The sequence below is a fragment of the Hemiscyllium ocellatum genome, chromosome 46 (genome assembly GCF_020745735.1).
Source record: "Hemiscyllium ocellatum isolate sHemOce1 chromosome 46, sHemOce1.pat.X.cur, whole genome shotgun sequence".
NCBI classification, from domain to species: Eukaryota; Metazoa; Chordata; class Chondrichthyes; order Orectolobiformes; family Hemiscylliidae; genus Hemiscyllium; species Hemiscyllium ocellatum.
In genome coordinates this window covers 8,099,136-8,120,263 of record NC_083446.1, presented here as the reverse complement: position 1 = coordinate 8,120,263, position 21,128 = coordinate 8,099,136, and the positions used below count along the sequence as shown (strand labels likewise).

At 53.1% G+C, this 21,128-nt stretch overlaps 1 protein-coding gene across 1 annotated transcript in view; it reads right to left on the bottom strand.

Annotated features, from left to right (window-relative positions):
- LOC132836189 (neurexin-2-like) overlaps positions 1 to 21,128 on the bottom strand; it is a 1,025,492-nt gene that overhangs the window by 948,157 nt on the left and 56,207 nt on the right. The window lies entirely within an intron of this gene.

Sequence of the window (21,128 nt, the reverse complement as noted above, 5' to 3'; positions counted from 1 at the left end):
CATGAGTGAACCACACGGGCACTTATTCCTGAGGTGGAGAGGCCAATGTCCCGTGGGTAACCCTTGTTCAGGGCTCAACGTTACACCCGAAACGTCGACTTCACCACCCTCCTGATGCTGCCTGCCTTGCTGTGTTCCCCCAGCCTCCTGCCTGTCCCTCCTGATGCTGCCTGCCTTGCTGTGTTCCCCCAGCCTCCTGCCTGTCCCTCCTGATGCTGCCTGCCTTGCTGTGTTCCCCCAGCCTCCTGCCTGTCCCTCCTGACGCTGCCTGCCTTGCTGTGTTCCTCCAGCCTCCTGCCTGTCCCTCCTGACGCTGCCTGCCTTGCTGTGTTCCCCCAGCCTCCTGCCTGTCCACCCTGATGCTGCCTGCCTTGCTGTGTTCCTCCAGCCTCCTGCCTGTCCCTCCTGATGCTGCCTGCCTTGCTGTGTTCCTCCAGCCTCCTGCCTGTCCCTCCTGATGCTGCCTGCCTTGCTGTGTTCCCCCAACCTCCTGCCTGTCCCTCCTGATGCTGCCTGCCTTGCTGTGTTCCCCCTGCCTCCTGCCTGTCCCTCCTGATGCTGCCTGCCTTGCTGTGTTCCCCCAGCCTCCTGCCTGTCCACCTTGGAATTGACCATCTGTAGGTTTTGTATTTGGTTTTGAAGTGATTTTTTTATGTTATTCCAGTAACTAACGACGATCACCATCAGTCTCTTAATTCCAGATTCTTTCATTAAATTCCATTCCACCATCGGCCATGGAGGGAATTTTAGCCCGGGTTCCGGAACGTTACCCAAGTCTCTGGGCTAGCCACCCAGTGATGGGAGCCATCCCATCCCCACTTCCTTGACAGCTTCGTTAACAGTATTGTCCTTGATTAACTACTAGGTCCTGAATGACTTCCCAACCTGATATTTATGAGTTGGCACCTTGTGTGCCCCCTTGATCTGGGCAAGTGCTCAGAGATGGCCAAGGGATGACCTGCTTCCTGAACTATATACCAATGGACCTCTAGCCAGAGAAGGGAGCGGACCATCCCGGGTTCCCCACCCCGTCCCTGGGGCGTCACGGTGGCTTAGCGGTTACCGCTGCTGCCTCTGGGCGCCAGGGACCCGGGGTCAGTCCCACCATCGGGCGACTGTCTGTGTGGAGTTTGCACGTTCTCCCCGTGTCTGCATGGGGTTTTCTCCGGGTGCTCCGGTTTCCTCCCACAGTCCAAAGATGTGCAGGTTAGGGTGGTTTGGCCGTGCTAAATTGTCCCATAGTGCCCAGGGATGTGCAGGTTAAGGTGAGTTAGCCGAGGGAAATTGGGGGGATTGGGATGTTCTCAGGTGGGTCAGTGTGGACCCGATGGGCCGAACGGTCTGCTTCCACACTGTGGGGATTCTAGGTTGGTCGGAATGTTTGAAGTGTCGTGTAAATGATACACCGTGTGACGAGATATGGCCAGAGGTGGTTTCCGATGGACCAGGGAAGGGGGAGCGAGACGGGAGTGACCCTAACTCTTGGGTGATACAGCAAGAAGTTGCCTTCACCAGGCACCGAGAGTAGTGCTCGCTGTGTCAACCGTCCCTTCACCCGCTGGTACCAGCTTCCAATATGGCATCTCTTGTCCGATCGGTTAATGTATCACCATCACAACTATGGCCTCACTCATAACCCTGACAAATTGGCTTCCAACTACAAATAGGATAGCAAGCTGCCTATGGTGTATCTAACATTCGACATAGAACATCTCACTGGGGAGGGACAGAGAGGGAGAAGGGGAGGGGAAAGGAAAAAAGAGAGAGAGAGAGGCAAGGGAAACGAGGGAGAGGCGTGGAGAGAGAGAGAGACGGGGAAGGTGGGAGAGAGGGGGAGAGGAAGAGGAAGAGAGAGAGAGAGAGAGGTGGAGAAGGAGAGAGGGGGAGTGGGAGAGAGAGAGGGAGAGGAAGAGGGAGGGAGAGGAAGAGGGAGGGAGGTGGAGAGAGAGAGGGAGAGGGAAAATGAAGGAGAGGAAGCTGGAAAGAGAGAGAGGCCAAGATGGAGAGAGAGAGAGAGAGGTGGAGAAGGTGGGTGAAAGATGGAGATGGCGAGAGAAAGATGGAGAATGAGAGAAAGAGGTGGGGAAGGAGAGAGATGGATAGAGAAGGAGAGAAAGAGGTGGAGAAGGAGAGAGATGGATAGAGAAGGAGAGAAAGAGGTAAAGATGGAGACAGGCAGAGGAAGAGGGGAAGAGAGAGATCAAGAACGAGAAAAGGAGGAAGAGAGAGATGGAGGAGAGAGAGAAGTGGAAAAGGAGAGAGAGGTGGTGGAGAGAGGGAGAGGAAGAGGCAAAGAGAGAGGTGGAGAAGGAGATGGAGAGAGGGATAGAGAGAGGGACAGGAAGAAGGGGGTGGTAGCAAGAGGGAGAGGGAGAGGGAGAGGGAGAGGGAGAGGGAGAGGGAGAGGGAGAGGGAGAGGGAGAGGGAGAGGGAGAGGGAAGGGTCGTGAGAGAGCTGGCAAACTGATACTCCTGCTGTGAACCTCCCAGAGAGGTCACCTCCTCCTGATGGAGTACCACTCATAGTGGTAGTCTTCCACCGGACTCATTCACCTGCCCCCACCCCTTCACCGCCAATCCCCATCAGCCATCCCTGGAATCTCCCCTAAATGGAGGAACGCCCATTGTGCCGGGGATTGTCGGGAACCAGCTGGCTGCCAGGGTTGGAATGGGAGATGCCAACTCGCGCCAATCTGTGCCTGGGGAACGCGCTGGGGTCCTGAGGTGGGAGCACGCTCTGGGCTCCGCCGCCCGGTCAGCGTCTGACATTCCCTTTCGGAATCACGGGTGGGTAGAGAAATTGCCGGGATTCAGGCAGGGAATCACACACCCCACACAACGGGCTTACGACGCCAATTAAGATGGGGATACCCTTCCGATAAGATAGCGATTGTGCGGTCCACCCTGCACCCTCAGTTAACCCCTGACCTGTGTCAAAAAAATCTCGACTTTGAATAAGTTCGATGATGCGCTGGTGTGTAGACCTCCAAAGACCTCTGAGAGGGTAGGAAAAAAGACATCGCTGCCTGATCTCTTATCTTTAAATTGCACCTCAAGTTTCTGAACAGTATCGCACAACACAGACGGATCATTATCATTTTAAAGGAACAAGTGACCTTGCGGTAAACGGAGAATTTTCACCTGGCAGAGGCCAGTGCAATACTTCGAAAGGACATTGACAAGTTAGGGGAGTGGGTAGACAGACAGCGGTTCAGTGCAGAAGCTAAATTGTCCCCACAGTGCTCAGGGATATGCAAGTTCCCCTCAGAGAGGGGAAGGCCAAGAGAGGGAGAGGTTTTCGAAATCATGGAGCAGCTGGGGGGGGGGGGGGGGGGGGGGGGGGGGGGCAGACAAAGTGGATAGAGAGAAACTGTTCCCGCTGGGAAAAGGGAACAGGAACGGGCTTGGGAGAGTGGGGTTAGATTTAATGTGAGGGGCTAATGAAGAGGGGTGGAAGGTGAGTCCCTTTTGTAGGAAGAACATTAGAAGGCAATATCGAACACAATTCTAAAAGGGGGTGCGGTAGCAGAGGGTGCTGGGTGTTTATGTGCAGGACGGGTGGAGAGAGGGCAGTTACTAAAGCAGGCAGTGCCCGCGGCTTTGTTCATAGGGACAGAGAGTCCGAGAGTAGGGTAGGGATGGGGAACTTGGACAAGGCCCAGGTCAGGCCTCAGCTGGAGTAATGTGTCCAGTTGTGGGAGGGACGTTACAGGAAAGATGTGATAGAGAGAGAGAGGGAGGGAGAGGTGGAAAAAAAAGAGAGGCAGAGGTACAGGGAGAGAGCGAGAGAGAGAGGAGGGAGGTAGGGAGAGAGAGAAAAGGAGAGAGAAAGATGGTGAGAGAGACAAAGAGAGATAGAGAGAGAGAGAGGTGGAAAAAAAAGAGAGGCAGAGGTACAGGGAGAGAGCGAGAGAGAGAGAGGAGGGAGATAGGGAGAGAGAGAAAAGGAGAGAGAAAGATGGAAAGAAAGAGAGAGGAAGAGAGATAGAGAGAGAGAGATGGAGATGGAGAGAGGGAGAGAAAGGAAGGGGCAGAGGGGGGTGGAGGGGAGTGAGAGAGAGAGAGAGTGCAGAATGAATTTGAAAGAAGGGTCCGGGGGGGATGTGAAACTTCAGGGAGGGGGATAGAGTGCAGAAGCTAAATTGTCCCCACAGTGCTCAGGGATATGCAGGTTCCCCTCAGAGAGGGGAAGGCCGAGAGAGGGAGAGGTTTTCGAAATCATGGAGCAGCTGGGGGGGGGGGGGGGGGGCAGACAAAGTGGATAGAGAGAAACTGTTCCCGCTGGGAAAAGGGAACAGGAACGGGGTTGGGAGAGTGGGGTTTGATTTAATGTGAGGGGCTAATGAAGTGAGGGCGATGTGAGGGGCACCGTTTCCACCCAGCAAGGGGTGAGGGGGTGGGGTATCCTGCCTGGAAATGTGGAGGGGGGTGGGGTGGGGGAAGGGTCAATGGAGGGATTCAAGAGGGAGGGGGCATTAGATGATAATGGTGGACAGGGTTATAGGGGAGATGGACAGGGGTTTGTCACTGGGTATTGAAGCCAATTTGCAAATGCACACTGCAGAAGCAGGCCATTCGGCCCATTGAGTCAACACTGACCCTCGAAAGGGCAGCCCACAAAGACCCACCGTCCTACGCTATAACTCAGCATTTCCCATGGAGAACCCATTATGGCCTGCACATCCCTGGGCACTATGGGACAATTTAGCACGGCCAATCCACCCTAACCTGCACATCCCTGGGCACTATGGGACAATTTAGCACGGCCAATCCACCCTAACCTGCACATCCCTGGGCACTATGGGACAATTTAGCACGGCCAATCCACCCTGACCTGCACATCCCTGGACACTATGGGACAATTTAGCATGGCCAATCCACCCTGACCTGCACACCTTTGGACTGTGGGAGGAAACCGGAGCACCCGGAGGAAACCCCACACAGACACAGGGAAAATGTGCAAACTCCACACTGACAGTCGCCTGAGGGTGGGATTGAACCTGGGACCCTGGCACTGGGAGGCAGCAGTGCTAACTACTGAGCCACCGTGCCATCAGTTTGGAGCCGGCTAATGAATGAAGGCGGACGCCCGGTGAGAATCTCGTCCGAGCAGAAATCGTGACAAGGAAATAGAAGGGGTCTATGTCGGTGCCTCCAATCCCCTCAACACCCTCCCCAACCCGTGTCCCCTCCCCGTGACTACTGTCCGAGATTTGAATTCCGCCCAGAACCGAGAGGGAGGCGGGACAGTGCAGGGCTGGGGTGGAGGAGGGTTTGGCGCTAGGGGGGTCAGGCGGCATGTGCCCATGAGTGCAAGGGGTAAGACTTGTGCAAGTGAGAGATTGGGCAGTTGGTGGGAACTCAGTCAGGGCTGTCCGGAAGGGTCTCATGACCCCAAATCCACAAGAAGTGATGGCCCATTGGTGCTATCGCTGGATTATGAGTCAAGAGGGGCCTGGGTGACGTGCTGAGGACCAGGGGTTCAAATCTCGCTACTGAAAATGGCGGCGTTTGAGGTTGATGAAAATCTAGAACCTGTTCATCGTGAGGAAAACCCACCCGGTTCCTGAATTCTCCCTGACGTGGTCTGGGCCAACGTGCGACTCCAGACCCACAGCAATGGGGTTGTCATCCAACCCCCCACACCCCCCGGGACAATTAGGCGTGGGCAGTAAGTCCCTGCCCCAATCCTATGAGTGGACAAGATGGTGGGTCTCTCGGTCTCTCACTTTCCCCTGCCCTGTCCGCCTCAGCGCCGCCATTTTGGAAAGCTCACCGTTGGGTTCGACCTGAACTGGTGACTTCACCCCATCGGGTGAGTTTGGTGATTGTGGGGATTCTAATCTGAGGCTCCTTTTGCACAGAACGCGCGGGAGTCGTAACAGTCACACAGCGCGGAAACAGACCCTTCGGCCCAACCAATCCATGCCGACCATGACCCCAAACTAAACTGGTCCCAGCTGCCTGCTCCTGGCCCATCTCCCTCCAAACCCTTTCCCATTCATGTCCTTATCCATATGTATTTTAAACGTTGTAACTGTCCGCACATCCGCCACTTCCTCAGGCAGGTCAATCCACACACGAACCACCCTCTGTAAAAAAACCTGCCCCTTTTTAAATCTTTCTCCTCTCATCTTGAAAACACGTGTGCCCCTTAGTTTTGAACTCCTCCGAGGGGAAAAAAAATCTTTTGTCATTCACCTTATCACGCCCCTTGTGATTTTATAAAACTCCGTAAGGTCACCCTCTCAACCTGCTTTACTCCAGTGAGCAAAGTCCCTGGCTATCCAACCTGTTTATACGCCTCAAGCCCTCCGTTCCCGGCAACATCCCGGTAAATCTCTTCCGACCCCTCTCCAGTTTAATAATATCTTTCCTGTAACAGGGCGGCCAGAACTGGGCACAGTAATCCAGACGAAGCCTCACCAATGTCCTGTACAACCCCAACTCCCATAATCTGAGCAATGAAGGCAAGCGTGCTAAACGCCTTCTTAACCACCCTGTGAGGCAAACTTCAAAGAAAGATGTACCCAAACTCTTGGCTGGTCTACTGAGCAAGTGGAAGCATATTACACAGAACACATAACAGCAGAAGACGGCATTTGACTCTCCCTTCTGCATTCAAAGTTCCTCTCAGTTTTTATCCAACTCTTTCAGCTCAAGCCTTCGTTCCGTTCCTGTGGTTGTCCAGTTGAGTTCCTTCTGAAATAAGGCCACGGGAAACAGAGGCCTTTCAGCCCCTCAAGCCTGACCCAGTACGATCAGGGATGGATGGATTGTCACCTCAAGGCAACGTTCCTTCCTGTTCCCCTAAGGCCGCGCTCCCATTCAGTCATCTTTCCAGCCAGGTCCACTCGGAGATGTTTCAGTTCGATCGCCTCTCTCTGTCCCTCATCCAAAACTGCCGAAGGTCCGATCTGCTCAACCAGCAGAAAGTCCCGCCGTCTCTAGAATGGACGGTGAGACCCTTCTCTCACCAGCTTCCATTGTCATCCTATCCCTTTCTTTGGCCACAAACCGATACTGAGGTGCGACCTCAGGAGGACCCTGCACAGCCATAGCAAGGGCTCCCGACCCGTGCAGAGACATAGGAGGCCATTCGGCCCATCGGTAGGGCCGTGGCTGATCATCCGAGTTGGTCGCCCTCTCTTTCCTGATTTCTTCCATCAGCCGAAGAATTGCATCCAACTCCTTGGTGAAAGCGTTCAATGTTTCGGCTTTGACCATCTTCATTGGCAGAGAGTCCCACCCTCTCCAAGTGAAGATGTATCTCCTCACCCCAGTCCGAAATCAAGGAAAGCAACACAACGAACTTGTTCGCTGATGTCAGTTAGGGAAGGAAACCACTGTCCTCACCAGGTCTGGTGTGAACCCCCAGGCCCGCGCCAGGTGACCCTTGACACTGGGTGTGTTGGGATGAGCGCTGGCTGAACAAGAGGGCGGCTCAGTGGTTAACGCCGCTGCCTCACGGCGACAGGGGCCCGGGTTCGGACCCACACTCGGGCGACTGTCTGTGTGGAGTTTGCACGTTCTCCCCCCGTGACTGCGTGGGTTTCCTCCCACAATCCAAAGATGTGCAGGTTAGGGTGGATTGGCCGTGCTAAATTGTCCCATAGTGCCCAGGGATGTGCAGGTTAGGGTGGATTGGCCGTGCTAAATTGTCCCATAGTGCCCAGGGATGTGCAGGTTAGGGTGGATTGGCCGTGCTAAATTGTCCCATAGTGTCCAGGGATGTGCAGGTTAGGGTGGATTGGCCGTGCTAAATTGTCCCATAGTGCCCAGGGATGTGCAGGTGAGGGTGGATTGGCCGTGCTAAATTGTCCCATAGTGCCCAGGGATGTGCAGGTTAGGGTGGATTGGCCGTGCTAAATTGTCCCATAGTGCCCAGGGATGTGCAGGTTAGGGTGGATTGGCCGTGCTAAATTGTCCCACAGTGCCCAGGGATGTGCAGGTTAGGGTGGATTGGCCGTGCTAAATTGTCCCACAGTGCCCAGGGATGTGCAGGTTAGGGTGGATTGGCCGTGCTAAATTGTCCCATAGTGCCCAGGGATGTGCAGGTTAGGATGGATTGGCCGTGCTAAATTGTCCCATAGTGCCCAGGGATGTGCAGGTTAGGGTGGATTGGCCGTGCTAAATTGTCCCACAGTGCCCAGGGATGTGCAGGTTAGGGTGGATTGGCCGTGCTAAATTGTCCCATAGTGCCCAGGGATGTGCAGGTTAGGGTGGATTGGCCGTGCTAAATTGTCCCATAGTGCCCAGGGATGTGCAGGTTAGGGTGGATTGGCCGTGCTAAATTGTCCCATAGTGTCCAGGGATGTGCAGGTTAGGGTGGATTGGCCGTGCTAATTTGTCCCATAGTGCCCAGGGATGTGCAGGTTAGGTGCTTGAGTCAGGGGTAAATGTACGTTGGGGAATGGATCTGGGTGGGTTACTCTTTGCCATGTCTCCTGGCTCCCCATTGTCCATCCCATTTCTCACACCCTGAAGAGATGAACTGATTAAGCCCAGTTCCACTTTGAGGAAGCACTTTGTGGGGCCATAGCTGGAGTATTGTGTACAGTCTCGGTCCCCTCACTCGAGGAGGGATGTCATGGGGCAGTTCAGAGAAGGGTCACTCAATTCGATCCCAGAGACGAGGGGAGTTGGTCTCATGAAGGGAGATGGAGCAGCTCAGGCCAATACTCTGTGGAGTTGGGAGGATCGCGAGGAGATCTAATGGAGCTCTGTACGATGCTGAAGGGGGGCGGGAGTGACAAATAGAGAGGATGCTTCCTCATGTGTGGGAGGTGGAGACAATCTAGAACGAGAGGTTATCGTTTCAGGATAAGGGGGTGTCAGATTTAACCCAGTGATGGGGAGGAATGGCTTCTCTCTAAGTGGGAAGGGGGTGAATCTGTGGAATTCTCTCCCACCCCACTCCCCCACCCCGCCTCAGAGTGCGAAAGGGGTTGACGGACACTGAATAAATTTCAGGAGGAGATTTTAAGTCAGTTAAAGGGTGCAATGGTGGGGATAAGATGAGCCACAAGGTGAGATGAGCTGCGATCGTGTAGAATGGCACTGGAAGGGCTGAGTGGCCTGCTCCCATTCCTAGGTCCTGACTCTTCGATTTCCAAGATGCTCTCCCTGCTCAAGTATTTTCCGCGCAGCTAGCATTTGAGGTCAGTAATGTCCTGTTCTCTGTCTCCTGTGCTCCTCGAACAAAGAAAATTCATATTTATGATCAGCTGTCCTCCACTGCCAGCAATTCTTCCATCTTTCCAGTATCGCCCCTGTAAATCTGTATTTTTTTTTTGAGCGCCCTTTCCATCTCTTTCTTATAAATCTGGCATGTGCAATCGAATGCAGGAACTGCGACGTGAGGGATGGTGACACTGACTGGATGGCTGAGACAGGCAGAGTTCTCCAGGAGATGACAAACGACGAGACTTGACAAGGGAATGCCAGAGATTTACGAGTGAAGCTCACCTCCCTCCACACGAGCCAGCGGCGACAAGCGGCCGGGGACAGCACGCTATCAATCGGAATTAAGATGAAGGAACGCGCGGCGGTGGATCATACGTTCCCAACGCAGTGTGGAAACAGACCCTTCGGCCCGACAAGGCCATACCCTGCAGAGTATCCCACCCAGACCTATTACTCTACATTTATCCCCGCACTAATGCGCCTCGCCTACACATCCCTGGGCACTATGGGACAATTTAGCACGGCCAATCCACCCTAACCTGTACATCCCTGGGCACTATGGGACAATTTAGCACAGCCAATCCACCCTAACCTGTACATCCCTGGGACACTATGGGACAATTTAGCACGGCCAATCCACCCTAACCTGCACATCCCTGGACACTATGGGACAATTTAGCACGGCCAATCCACCCGAAACTGCACATCCCTGGACACTATGGGACAATTTAGCACGGCCAATCCATCCTAACCTGCACATCCCTGGACACTATGGGACAATTTAGCATGGCCAATCCACCCTAATCTGCACATCCCTGGGCATTATGGTACAATTTAGCACGGCCAATCCACCTTAACCTGCACATCCCTGGGCACTATGGGACAATTTACCATAGCCAATCCACCCTAACCTGCACATCCCTGGACACTATGGGACAATTTAGCACGGCCAATCCACCCTAACCTGCATATCCCTGGGACATTATGGGACAATTTAGCACGGCCAATCCACCCTAACCTGCACATCCCTGAGCACTGTGGGACAATTTAGCACGGCCAATCCACCCTAACCTGCACATCCCTGGGCACTATGGGACAATTTAGCACGGCCAATCCACCCTAACCTGCACATCCCTGGGCACTATGGGACAATTTCCCATGGCCAATCCACCCTTACCTGCACATCCCTGGGCACTATGGGACAATTTCCCATGGCCAATTCACCCTAACCTGCACATCCCTGGGCACTATGGGACAATTTCCCATGGCCAATCCACCCTAACCTGCACATCCCTGGGCACTATGGGACAATTTAGCACGGCCAATCCACCCTAACATGCACATCCCTGGGCACTATGGGACAATTTAGCACGGCCAATCCACCCTAACCTGCACATCCCTGGGCACTATGGGACAATTTAGCACGGCCAATCCACCCTAACCTGCACATCCCTGGGCACTATGGGACAATTTCCCATGGTCAATCCACCCTCACCTGCACACTTTTGGACTGTGGGAGGAAACACACGCAGACATGGGGAGAATGTGCAAACTCCACACGGACAGTCACCCGAGGGTGGGATTGGACCCGGGATCCTGGTACTGTGAGGCCAGCGTCCAGAACTTGGGGATATAGGTTTAAGGGGAGACGGGAAAGATTTGAAAGGAACTTGAGAGGCAACTTTTCACAGAAGCGGTGGTACGTGTATGGAATGAGCTGCCAGAGGAAGTGGTGGTGGCTGGTACAATGACAACATTTAAAAGGCATCTGGATGGGGACATGAATAGGAAGGGTTTGGGGGGAAGGGAAATGGAACAAGATTAATTTAGGATATCTGGTCAGCATGGACGAGTTGGGCCGAAGGGCCTGTTTCCGCGCTGGATGACTACGGTGAGGAATTTCGCTTTGATTCTGTCTGACCTGAACGGGCAAACAACTGAGCACTAACCACGGCCAACGCTAAACCTTTCAGACGGCGTTATGGTATGAGAGCTTGTGATTAAGTGTCTTATGTTTTCAGTTTGATCCCCAGCAGATTATAAATCTTACAAAGAAAGTGAGGCATTACTTGAAATGTTAAACCTCACCGGCTTGAGAGGACAATAACGTATTAATCACATTTCACTTCGATTGTCTTTGGCTTCGTGGCACGGCTTGTTGAAGCAGGAATACAAGCCAGACAAAAACCCAGCAATCCTTTCATCGGGGCCCTCAAACTGTGCCCTGCATCAGCAGGCCGCTCGGCCCAACGATTGCTCGGGCTCCCTTGAAGAGTCGGGAGTAGGCCTCAAGCCTGTCCCGCCGAGCGGTGAGAGGACGGCCTGACCCCGCCGACCAGCCTTTGGCCCGTATTCCCTTCACCCCCTCGCTCGATCTCGGATTTAAATCTAACACCCGCTGCTGTTCGGGGAAGGGCGTTGCGAGCCTTGACCTCCCTTTGTGCTGGCCAGCATCGCTCCTGAACAGTCCGATTCCCGGGCTCTCCAACACAGGATGTGTGACTCCTTCCCGGTAATCTCTGGGATATATTCTCCTTCACATTGTTGTCTGGTTCCCGTTTGAAGGGACCCATTGGATGGGGCCTTTGGGGTGCTTTCCCACCCACTCACTGCGAGGAATGGTTTCTCCTCGTGTTGCCACCGGCTCTTGCAAACATTTAATCTCGCCCTCCCCCCCTCTGGCTCCCAATCCTTCTGCCAGCATGAGGCCGTTCCTCCCTCTCCACTCTGTCCTGTCCCCTCCCTCTCTTCGGCCTTCCCTCCAAAGGACCACTTCTCTGATCCACCCACATCCTCGTCCTCGGAATCCTTCCTCGTCCATCTCCTCCGTGCCCTTCCTCAACCGTCATGTTCTTGCTGAAGGCTTCGGGGATGGTCTAGCACTGGGGACAATTCTCCCTTTGAGGCTGGTTCAGTGAATCATGAAGGATTTGTCCGCCACTCCCACCCCTGTCCACCTTTGTGCCGGCTGCCTTTACTGAGAAAGTCCCGATCTCATTTTCCCCGCCACCTCGAACCGGAAAATGGGAATTTGAAGAAAACTTCCAGTTCAGTGTCCGGAGGGAGCATAACGAACATTCACCAGTCCTGGGAGGGTGGAGCTATTCCATAAAGAGAGGTCGAGGAGACTGGGCTTATGTTCTCCAGAGATAAGATGAGAAGCTCACTAATTTTCCTTAAAATATTCATTCTGTGAGATGTGGGCGTCTCTGGCTGGGCCCAGCATTTATAAAACCCGTCCCTACTTGCCCCTTGAGAAGGCGAGGGGTCGTGAGCGGCCATCTTGAACCGCTGCAGTCCGTGTGCTGTGGGTTAGACCCACAATGCACTGGGGGAGGGCGTTCCAGGATCCTGACCCAAGGAACTGCCAATATATTCCCAAGTCAGGATGGGGAGCGGTGGGAACTTGTAGGGAGGGGGGTGGTGTTCCCATGTATCTGCTGCCCCTTGTCCTTCTAGATGGTGGTGGGTTTGGAAGGTGCTGCCTGAGGAGCCTCGGGGAGTTGCTGCAGTGCGTCTTGTAGATGGTACACACTGCTGCTACTGAGGGGGCGGGGGGGAGGGAGTGAGTGTGTCAGGAAGGTGCTGTCCAAGGGTCTTTGGTGAATTTCCGCAGTGCATCCTGTAGATGGTACACACTGCTGCTCCTGAGAGTCGGTGGTGGAGCGAGTTGGGGGGGGGATGGTAAAGGTGATGGACGGGGTGCCAACTCAGCGAGGGTGGTGGGAGATTTACAACGTGAACTCCGGAGATAATAGTCCCCACCCAATCGCCGGGGAAGCTCTCTCTCACCACTGGGACCAATTCAAGCCGAACTCTGCTGAGGTCAGGGAGCTGAGGGCACATCTCTGCTGTCAGTCACAGCCTGCCTAGCCCCCCGCCACCCCCCAACTTCCCTCCCGCACCCGGCATCTAAGGGTCTTCTGGACATTTTGTATTCAGCTGTTTCACGCCACGAGATAAAATTCTGTCAACTGAGCATAAATGATTCATGTGTGATCCAATCATGCAGAAAACGGCTGAGGGACTCTGCGTTAATGTCCGCTACACTGCACAATTACCATGGCCATTGTGCCTAATAGTTTTATACGAATGCAAAAATCAGTTTCCATTCATTCCTAATATCTTTATCCATTGGTTCGCACTCACTCTTCAAAGCCCTGAAGGTCTGAAGTAACCCTGAGCCATGCTCTTTCGAGGATGTATATAGGTCAGTAGCGAGCGATTCTACAACTCTTCACAGTCAAGATCCCTACCACATAACTCCTTAGATATTCATAGTCTGACCCCTGCTCAAGATCACTTCCCCACCCCTGCCAGAGCTCAGAGGGAGGCCGTTCGGCCCATCCTCCGATGCAGATCTTCTTCCATTCAGCAAAGGTCTTGAGGGAGGGGGAGGGGAGTGCAGGCCAGAGACGGGATTGGGCCACCATTCTGGCCAGGATTCTCAGGGAGCGGTGGAGCGGACACGAAGGGCCGAATGGCCTTCGCTTCAGGAGAGGCTATCCATTCCCTCGCAGGGAAACGGTGCGGGTACATCCACCACGCCGTCACACCATGCCACAGTATTGACATGAGTGAGATCCTTTCCTCAAGCTGTCCTTACGGAGCAGTGGCTCAGTGGTTAGCACTGCTGCCTCACGGCGCCAGGGACCCGGGTTTGAATCTACCCTCGGGCGACAGACCATGTGGGGTTTCCTCCGGTTTCCTCCCACAGTCCAGGGATGTGCAGGTTAGGGTGGATTGGCCGTGCTAAATTGTCCCATAGTGTCCAGGGATGAGCAGATTAGGGTGGATTGGCCGTGCTAAATTGTCCCATAGTGTCCAGGGATGAGCAGATTAGGGTGGATTGGCCGTGCTAAATTGTCCCATAGTGTCCAGGGATGTGCAGGTTAGGGTGGATTGGCCGTGCTAAATTGTCCCATAGTGTCCAGGGATGAGCAGATTAGGGTGGATTGGCCGTGCTAAATTGTCCCATAGTGCCCAGGGATGTGCAGGTTAGGGTGGATTGGCTGTGCTAAATTGTCCCATAGTGTCCAGGGATGTGCAGGTTATGGTGGATTGGCCGTGCTAAATTGTCCCATAGTGTCCAGGGATGAGCAGATTAGGGTGGATTGGCCGTGCTAAATTGTCCCATAGTGTCCAGGGATGTGCAGGTTAGGGTGGATTGGCCGTGCTAAATTGTCCCATAGAGTCCAGGGATGAGCAGATTAGGGTGGATTGGCCGTGCTAAATTGTCCCATAGTGTCCAGGGATGTGCATGTTAGGGTGGATTGGCCGTGCTAAATTGTCCCATAGTGTCCAGGGATGAGCAGATTAGGGTGGATTGGCCGTGCTAAATTGTCCCATAGTGCCCAGGGATGTGCAGGTTAGGGTGGATTGGCCGTGCTAAATTGTCCCATAGTGTCCAGGGATGTGCAGGTTATGGTGGATTGGCCGTGCTAAATTGTCCCATAGTGTCCAGGGATGAGCAGATTAGGGTGGATTGGCTGTGCTAAATTGTCCCATAGTGCCCAGGGATGTGCAGGTTAGGGTGGATTGGCCGTGCTAAATTGTCCCATAGTGTCCAGGGATGTGCAGGTTAGGGTGGATTGGCCGTGCTAAATTGTCCCATAGTGTCCAGGGATGTGCAGGTTAGGGTGGATTGGCCGTGCTAAATTGTCCCATAGTGCCCAGGGATGTGCAGGTTAGGGTGGATTGGCCGTGCTAAATTGTCCCATAGTGCCCAGGGATGTGCAGGTTAGGGTGGATTGGCTGTGCTAAATTGTCCCATAGTGTCCAGGGATGAGCAGATTAGGGTGGATTGGCCGTGCTAAATTGTCCCATAGTGCCCAGGGATGTGCAGGTTAGGGTGGATTGGCCGTGCTAAATTGTCCCATAGTGTCCAGGGATGTGCAGGTTAGGGTGGATTGGCCGTGCTAAATTGTCCCATAGTGTCCAGGGATGTGCAGGTTATGGTGGATTGGCCGTGCTAAATTGTCCCATAGTGTCCAGGGATGAGCAGATTAGGGTGGATTGGCCGTGCTAAATTGTCCCATAGTGCCCAGGGATGTGCAGGTTAGGGTGGCTTGGCCGTGCTAAATTGTCCATAGTGCCCAGGGATGTGCAGGTTAGGGTGGATTGGCCGTGCTAAATTGTCCCATAGTGTCCAGGGATGTGCAGGTTAGGGTGGGTTGGCCGTGTTAAACTGTCCCATAGTGCCCAGGGATGTGCAGGTTAGGGTGGGTTGGCCGTGTTAAACTGTCCCATAGTGCCCAGGGATGTGCAGGTTAGGGTGGGTTGGCCGTGTTAAACTGTCCCATAGTGTCCAGGGATGTGCAGGTTAGGGTGGGTTGGCCGTGCTAAACTGTCCCATAATGTAGGGATGTGTAAGTTAGCTGCATTAGTCAGAGGGAAATGTTAAGTATGGGGTTGGGTCTGGGTGGGATGCTCTTCGGAGGGTGGACCCAATAAAGGAGCGACGCTCCGAAAGCTAGTGTGCTTCCAATTAAACCTGTTGGACTATAACCTGGTGTTGTGTGATTTTTAACTTTGTACACCTCAGTCCAACAGCGGCATCTCCAAATTGTGAGTGCCTTTGATTGGAAGACTGACCTGAAATAAACAGCAAGAAACCTTTCATGAAAGAATTAAAATGCGTTCAAATACCAAGTAGAAAGAGATAGCGATAAAGGTCCATCTGCAGCTGGAAAAGGTAGTTCAGCGTAGGACTAAATGAAAAGATTTCTAACACTGTAAGAAAAGCAGGTTTGGGAGTGTTTTTATCAAACTGGAGAAGGAGGTATAAAATATTCAAACAGAAGAGAAAGCCAGGAGGAATATAAAAGACATTTGAGGCAAACGGAATTACCAAGGGGTGTGAGGGACATACAGACATATCGACCGTACTCCCTAAAGAAACAGGAGCAACAACAGGCCATTTGGTCCATCAAGCTTGCTCCTGGTCGGATTTCAGCTCTAAAAGCACATCCTTGCCCGTCCTTCCCAATCCGTGACTCCCTCTCCAATCAAAAGTCAGCCCAATTCCGTCTGGGGCCGACCCGTCCTCCTGGACTTGCGTCGGGTAAAGGATTCCGCAAATTGAAGTAACTCTTCGTGTGACAGATGTTCTCTTCATCTCTGTCCAAATCTCCAATGAGCGTTTGAAGCAGCCTATTGTTGTGAGAAATAGTCCCCTCTCTCTCAATCCAAGACCACCATGACAGTGTGGATCCTCCCATTCCAAGTGTGTGTCCATCCAGAGACACAATCATGGCCTACTCCTAGACTTATATGGCACGCAAACAGACCCTTTGATCCAACCCGTCCATGCTGTCCAAATATCCAAATTAATCCAGTCCCACTTAGAGTCCTGGAGCCATACAGCATGCAAAAGGATCCTTCGTCCATGCCGACCAGATATCCCAACCCAATCTAGTCCCATTTGCCAGCACTTGGCCCACATCCCTCCAAACCCTTCCTATTCATGCCCCCATCCAAATGCCTCTTCATTGTACCAGCTTCCACCACTTCCTCTGGCAGCTCATTCCATACACGCACCACCCTCTGGGTGATAAAGTTTGCCCCTTAGGTCTCTTTCACCTTAAACCTACGCCCTCTAGTTTCGGACTCCCTCCACCGTGGCAAAAAGACTTTGCCTATTTACCCTATCCAAGCCCCCTCAAGATTTTGTAAACCTCTATAAGGTCGCCCCTCAGCCTCCGACACTCCAGGGAAACCAGCCCCAGCCTGTTCAGCCTCTCCCTGTCGCTCAAACCCTCCAGCGTCCTTGTCAATCTTTTCTGCACCCTTTCATTTTTGACAACATACTCCCTAAAGGAGGAAGGTTCTGCTGCCTATTTTGTACACCCTCAAAACCCAGAGGGGTGATTCTGCTTCTATATTACACTAATCATGTAAATCACTCTAACAGCACAGAAACTGAGAACATAAATTAGTGCAAATCACATGTTAGTTCTGAGCTCTCTGTCTCTGCACCTTCTCTGTGGCTGTAGCACTGTATTCTGCGCCCTGTTCTGCTGCCCTGATGCACTCTGTATGGCACGACCTGTCTGTAGAACACGCAAAACAACACTTTTCACTGCATCTCAGTACACATGACAACAATATATCGATCAGTCAATCACATTCATAAAAGAACTTAACCAAACAGTGCATCCAGCTAAATAATCCCACATGAACACAATCGACTGTTGCATTATTGCCAATGACAGAGCAAACCAACGAGCCACTTAGAAGCATATTATTGCATACGTCCCCAAATGCATGAGGTTTACAGAAACCTCAACACCGTTCAAGAATAGGTTTCCTGTGTAAACCCGGCACAATAAGCATCCACCCCTCCCACCCCCGGGACACCCCCCCTGGCACTGCTGGATGCTATCTCCGAGATGCATTCCAACGACCCTCCCATCTACCCCGTCACCCCCGCCAACCAGAAGGATAAGACGCACGCAAGAGGCACTGCAGCATCGGCGGCCCGGTGGCTCAGCGGGTTAGTACTGCTGCCTCACAGCACCAGGGGCCTGAGTTCAATCCCACCCTCGGGTGACTGTCCGTGTGGAATTTGCATGTTGTCTGCGTGAGGTTTCCTCCCACAGTCCAACGATGTGCAGGTTAGGGTGGATTGGCCGTGCTAAATTGTCCCATAGTGCCCAGGGATGTGCAGGTTAGGGTGGATTGGCTGTGCTAAATTGTCCCATAGTGCCCAGGGATGTGCAGGTTAGGGTGGGATTGGCCATGCTAAATTGTCCCATAGTGCCCAGGGATGTGCAGGTTAGGGTGGATTGGCCGTGCTAAATTGTCCCATAGTGCCCAGGGATGTGCAGGTTAGGGTGGATTGGCCGTGCTAAATTGTCCCATAGTGCCCAGGGATGTGCAGGTTAGGGTGGATTGGCCGTGCTAAATTGTCCCATAGTGTCCAGGGACGTGCAGGTTAGGGTGGATTGGCCGTGCTAAATTGTCCCATAGTGCCCAGGGACGTGCAGGTTAGGGTGGATTGGCCGTGCTAAATTGTCCCGTAGTGCCCAGGGACGTGCAGGTTAGGGTGGATTGGCCGTGCTAAATTGTCCCGTAGTGTCCAGGGACGTGCAGGTTAGGGTGGATTGGCCGTGCTAAATTGTCCCATAGTGTCCAGGGATGTGCAGGTTAGGGTGGATTGGCCGTGCTAAATTGTCCCGTAGTGTCCAGGGATGTGCAGGTTAGGTGGGTCATTCATGGGAAATGCAGGGTTGCAGGGATAGGGGTGGTGGGTCTGGGTGGGATGCTCTGTTGGAGGTTTGGGCTCGATGGGCTGAACAGCCTGCCTCCACATTGTAGGGATTCTAAGGTCCCAATGAATCACTGTACCAACTAGAAAGATAAGGGCAGCAGTGTGTACCGTCTGCAAACTCACCAAAAGACCCTCAGACAACACCTTCCAAACCCATGACCACTACCATCTGCAAGGACAAGGGCAGCAGATGCATGGGAACAGCACCCTCCCTGCAAGTTCCCCTCCGAGACCCTCCCCATCCCAACTAGGAAATGTAAGGGTCATTCCTTGGGTCAGAATCCTGGAACTCTCTCCCCCAGGGCATTGTGGGTCTAACCCACAGCACACGCGGACTGCAGCGGTTCAAGATGGCCGCTCACCCACCCCCACCTTCTCAAGGGAGGGGCAAATTAGGGGAGGGGGTGGGGGAGAGATATTGACCAATAATTGTTGAGCTTCAGCAGCGAACGATGAACTAAGACTGGAAACCTGAAACCAATGCTGGAGAAACTCAGCAGGTCTGGCAGAGAGAGAGAGAGAGAAAAACAGAGTTAATGCTTCGTGTTGGATTTGACCATTACTCCGAACTCCTCTGAAGAAGAGCTGACATTGGGCTCGAAACGTAAACTCTGTCTTTCTCTCTTTCCACAGACGCTGCCAGGCCTGCCGAGTTTCTCCAACCATTCTCAGCGTTGGTTCAGAGGAGAAGGGGTAGGCCATTTGGCCCGTCCAGCCTGCCCCACCATTGAATAAGCTCACGGCTGACCCAGCACCACTTAACCCGCCCGCTCACCTTAACCCCTTCACTGTTCAGAAATCTATTTCGCCTTAAAAAGCATTCAGCGAGGTTGCCTCAGCCTGGGCAGGGAATTCCAGAGATTCCCAATCCTTGGGATGAAGTCGTTCCTCCTCAGCTCAGTCTGAAACCTGCACCCCCTCATTTGAAGGTCATGCCCCTTGTTCTAGTTTTATCAGAAACAGCCCCCCCCTCCTTCTACCTTATCTATTCCCTTCATCATTTTACATGTTCCCATCAGATCGCGCCCCCCCCCCTCTCTTATTCCTCAATAACCGAATGAGCATGGTCCCTCAGACGCCAACCCCCCTCAACTCCAGACTCAACCTCCTCTGCGTCCCACCCCCTTCAGTTTTCTCAAGAAATGAGATCAGAATTGTACGCTGGGTGTGGCCTCAGCACCCGATACAGCTGCAGCGTAGCCCAATCTCCATCGCTCTCCGAAACAAAGCCACCGAGAGTGCCGGAGATCAGCAAAGCTGAGCCCTTCACCTCCAAGAAATCTTGAGACTTCACCCCTGGACCTGTTCTTTTATCCTCAGTTGACCAGGCAGCGTCTAGGAATGAGGGCAAGCAGGAGACACCACGGTTCGGCCACATTTGGAATACTGCGGACAGTTCTGGTCGCCACATTATATAAAGGATGTGGAGGCTTTGGAGAGGGTGCAGAGGGGGTTCACCAGGATGGTGCCTGGTCTGGAGGGCGCGAGCTACGAAGAGAGGTGGAGTCGATTAGGATTATTTCCATTAGAAAGACAGAAAGGACCTGATTGAGGCCGACAAAATCCTGAAAGGTACAGACAGGGTGGAGAGCAAGAAGCCTTTTCCCCAGAGTGGGGGGATTCAATTACTAGGGGGGGTCACGAGTGCAAGGGGAGAGGGGCAGAAGTTTGAGGAAGTACTTTATGCAGAGGGGGGGGTGGGTGCATGGAACACGTTGCTAGTGGAGGTGGTAGAGGCGGGTACGATAGCGTCATTTTCGATGTATCTAGACAGGTACATGAATGAGAAGGAGCAGAGGGGTACAGACCCTGAGAAAATAGGTGACAGGTTTAGATAGAGGATCTGGATCAGCGCAGGCTTGGAGGGGCCGAAGGGTCTGCCCTGTGCTGTAATGTTCTTTGTTCTTTGAGGAACAGGATTCAAGAGCATCTTCTTCTCTGTTGTTTACAGACTTTTTGATCCCCTCCCCCCACCTTGTCTCAGTCGGTTCCCTCAACTCAGCACCGCCCTCCTAACCTGCAATCCTCTTCCTGACCTCTCCGCCCCCACCCCACTCCGGCCTATCACCCTCACCTTGACCTCCTTCCACCTATCCCACCTCCATCGCCCCTCCCCCTAGTCCCTCCTCCCTACCTTTTATCTCAGCCTGCTTGGCTCTCTCTCTCTTATTCCTGATGAAGGGCTTATGCTCGAAACGTCGAATTCTCTATTCCTGAGATGCTGCCTAACCTGCTGTGCTTTGACCAGCAACACATTTGCAGCTGTGATCTCCAGCATCTGCAGACCTCATTTTTTACTCGAAGACTTTTGAACAGATCTCTCAAATGTTAATTCTGATCTCTCTCTTGCTCTCTCTCTCTCTCACCCTCTCTCTCTCTCTCGCTCTGTCTCTCTGTCTCTTTCTCTCTCTTGCTGTCTCTCTCTCTTGCTCTCTCTCTCTCGCTCTTTCTCTCTCTCTTGCTCTCTCTGTTTCTCTCACTCTCTCTTGCTCTCTCTTTCTCTCTCACCCTCTCTCTCTCTCGCTGTCTCTCTCTCGCTCTCTCTTGCTGTCTCTCTCTCTTTCTCTCTCACTCTCTCTCTTGCTCTCTCTCTCTCGCGCTCTTTCTCTCTCTCTTGCTCTCTCTTGCTGTCTCTCTCTCTCTCTTTCTCTCACTAACTCTCTTGCTCTCTC